The sequence below is a fragment of the Myotis brandtii genome, unplaced genomic scaffold (assembly GCF_000412655.1).
Source record: "Myotis brandtii unplaced genomic scaffold, ASM41265v1 scaffold3282, whole genome shotgun sequence".
In the NCBI taxonomy this organism is placed as follows: domain Eukaryota; kingdom Metazoa; phylum Chordata; class Mammalia; order Chiroptera; family Vespertilionidae; genus Myotis; species Myotis brandtii.
Window position 1 is genome coordinate 5705 of NW_005362637.1, and position 3705 is coordinate 9409.

At 48.4% G+C, this 3705-nt stretch overlaps 1 pseudogene; it reads right to left on the reverse strand.

Annotated features, from left to right (window-relative positions):
• Positions 1-1480: 1480 nt before the first annotated feature.
• Positions 1481-2824, reverse strand: LOC102261792 (annotated as a pseudogene).
• Positions 2825-3705: the final 881 nt, after the last annotated feature.

A 3705-nucleotide genomic window follows, 5' to 3' on the forward strand; every position in this document is an offset into this window, starting at 1 on the left:
GAGAGGGTGCAGGCAGGAATGAGGGACTCCCCCAAGTACACAAATTTTGTACGCCAGGCCTCTAGTATAAAATGAAAGACATGGTCCACTCGCATCTTTTCTTCTCCCTAAATACTTCACAGTCTCGAATTCCAGAGTATTTTCCCTTACTGCATTTAGATCATAGATGGACTATTATTAAAAACAACCTCTATATTAATATCTATAGTCTTTTCAAGATGTGCTTGAAAATTCAGTGTCTGACCATGAGAGCATTGATGAAGCTGGAATTATTTGAGCAAGAGTTCAGTAGCAGAAAGAGCTCCAGTGCCCTCTGACATCTATGAAATAAACAGATTTCTGGGCCTCTACCCCTAGCAATACAGGGACCGCATGGACAGTACTGCATAGTCATAACAAAGGGAAAAGGTAGGCAGTGAAGGGAACAGCACCACAGCACACACTCTGAGGGGCTGAGCTCCCTGAATAACCAGCTCTGCCACAGAAATGGGGGCTCTGCTACCCGTGAGTTGGGGAAGGACTAAAATAGAGAATGGATACCATGTTTTCTACAGTCTGATCACACCTTGTAAATACATGTTTGTAAACAAGTAGAAAAAAGCTGCTGTGATTTTTCAAGTGATTGTGTGAAATTACTTCATCAGTAACCAGAATCCGGCTCAACTTCTGCTTGAGCCAAAGCTGTAAGTCTGAGACCTATGTGGAATGTCAATAATTTGAGACATTTTAAAAAGCACAAGACTATAAATTGAGGGAAACAATAAGACTTCTCAGTGAAAGTGATGATATAATTTGTAATTTCACATATCTAAATGATCTTTTCTCAATGAATAGCTAGAATTGAACATATTTCACTAAATTTAATTTAAACACTGAATTGTAAACCATGGTAGGGAAATAATTTTTCATAAGTTAATGATGAAACAATGATTTTTGTATACTATTGAGACGAATAATTTAACCAATTGTGACATTTTCAGCTCCTTAATCTGGCATCCATATTTAATTTAAAATTCCTATACTTGACTACTGTAAAACGATGACATTTAGTCTATGTATGTTATGGATATTCCTTTATTACTCTTGAAAAAAATCACATTTGTATGTGCACGAATCTAATGTCTGGAAGCAAAAGAGGAAAGTATAAAATAAAATTTAAAAGTAGTAGGTTTTTTTTGTCTACAAAAATATAAACACATAGATGTGTCCATTTAGTCACATGTTTGTAGACGAAACAGAGAAATATTCATTTTAGTACAATTTTAAATCAATTTATTTTAAAATATTCAAAGTGTATTGCACTGCCACTTAAAAACTGTATGTTCCTCTTCATTTTTAAACTCAGTTATTGGTTATCTGAGAAGAGATATTTAGAGACTACAATACTATTACTATCTCTTCCAGTGCGGAGAAAACGTCTGCCTCCTGTTCGAAAAGCACCAGCCTCGAGGCTGCTCCTTGGAGGGCAGGACCCTGAGACTCAGGAGCCAGCGTCTCTTGGAGCGAGTGGCACCACTTGGTCCTCTCTGCAGCTGCAACCCTCGCAAGTCAAGACTGGAGAAAGGCGCATCTTCCCCAAGCACAGGCCCGTGGGGTGGGTGCCTGGGAGGGCCTGTCTTGTCCGTCCCTGGTTTACCGTCCAGGGCCCCAAGGAGCTGCCAGCATAAAAGTCCATGGGGTAGGGCTGCTGCCAGGAAATGTCTCGCAGGGCCACCGCCGCCTCATACACGGTGTCAGCAGCAGCTTGGGGAAGGCTGTGCCCCAGTCAATGGAGAGGCGGGGACATGCCACTTGTACCCACACGTCCACCTGTGGAAGCAGTCTGAGCTTGCTGGGGAAGATCTTGGGGAGCAGCAGCCTCACCAAGGGAAGTCCCTGGGCTTGAAGCCTGGATTCTGGTTGCTCCAGAATCTTGGGGCTGCCCTGACGGCCCAAAGTGCCCAGGATAAGGCTCCAGGATTTAGGTGAGCGGGCAGTGCCTATGGCTTCTTGGCGGTTAATCTGCATTCACTGATGGTCAGAGTGCTCCCTGGATAGGACTTTGCTGTATGGATCATATCGGTAAGCAGGGACATCGGGGTTGGCAATCATGACAGACTCCAGATGGAAACGGCCATCTCCAAGATATACAACAGCCTCCACCTCTTTGGGCAGGTTGGGTGATGTGCAGCCCAGAATCTCCCCAGGGGACAGGGGCTTACACTGCGGGACACTAATGTGATACTCAGCTTTCAGCTCCTGGGCAACTGCCCGCAAGGTTGACACAATCTGTATGGTGCTGACCAGGGCAAGGGCACTGGCTGGGGGAAAGGAGAGGCGGATAGAGTCCAGTAGGTGGGTACTGTCTATCCGGATGTCCAGAAAGACATAAAACACCGTAAGTCTTGGGCAGAGGTGTCCATGGAAACCAGGCAGCTGTGGCCATAGTGCACCAGGAAGTCAGCTCCCAGGGCCCTCGCAGTAAAGTCATCCACACAGCAAGCCCGGTAGGTCACATCACCCATCACCATCACTTCGGCCTCTGTGAACCTTTCCAAGATATCCACAATGGTGCAGGCGAACAGGAGAAGGCCTTCCGGCATTTGCAGGGCCACCTTCTTGGCCTGGGCCTTTTGGACCCTCCAGATGGTGTTGGGGATCTCAAAGTTATAGTTGGAAGGCAGGACTTGAATGGCGGCCTGCAGCTGGGGATTTGTTCAGGATGTCAGGGGGTATCTGATTGGCCAAGCGGCCCCGAGGGACTGGACCTCTGCCGGGGCCGTTTCGGCCATCCGGCCTACTCGCTGCCTCAGAGGCCACCAGCGTCTCCATTGCCCGCTGTCCCACCCACGTGGGGACCGTACCCTCACCCGCCCCCCTCCCTCCCATCTTCCCACCCCCCGCTTCTTTCCACTCTCTCTAAAAGTCAATGGGAAAAATGTCTTTGGGTAGGGATTAACAAAAACAAAATAATTCTCTAGGTCATATGATCTTATACTAATCCTGGGGTACAGACATTTAGATAGAAAGGCGGGTCCTTAGGGCTGGTTTGCTGTAAAATCAGTGACTCTTGATTAGATTATGTTTATAGAGGTTATTTAGGGAGATTAATTAAGGCGTGAAATTAATCCTATCTAAAGAACTCTGAAATATAATCTTTAGAAGAAGGAGGCGTGGCCTTTAGAGAATCAGTATAAAAACACTCAGGGAGCCCAACTCAACCTTCTCCAGAACAGAGTGTCTTGGGAACTCAGCTGGCTGGGGAGACTTCTGGAAGAGACTGCAGCCACACATCCAGGCTTGATCCTTGAGCTGACCTCTTCCTATTTTTCCTGCTACGGAAAGCCCTGGATCTGCTCCTTAGGTGAGTGCACGATTGCCCATTTGCACTATTCTAAAGAGAAACAGCGGCCGCGGTGGCCCCAGAGAAGAAGGAGAGGGCAAGCGAGCAAGAGAGGCGCTCCCGGGCAGGGCCGGCCTGGCCCCCTCTCCTCACCATCGCAGGCCCTTTCTCTGCTTCCAACTTTTCTACTCTCCCCCCCACGTGGAGGCCCCCTCCGGGGCGGGGAGGACCAGGAGTGAATTCCCCTAAGTCCTTCACCCTCTCCCCGCAGCTCGCCCCCGCCTCCGTGTGAGGAGAAGGCCCGGCCCTGCTCTGCCCCCCGCGTCGTGTGTGAAGAGCGCACGGCGTCTTGGGCCTGGTCCGGCCCGCCGGGTGTGTGAAGA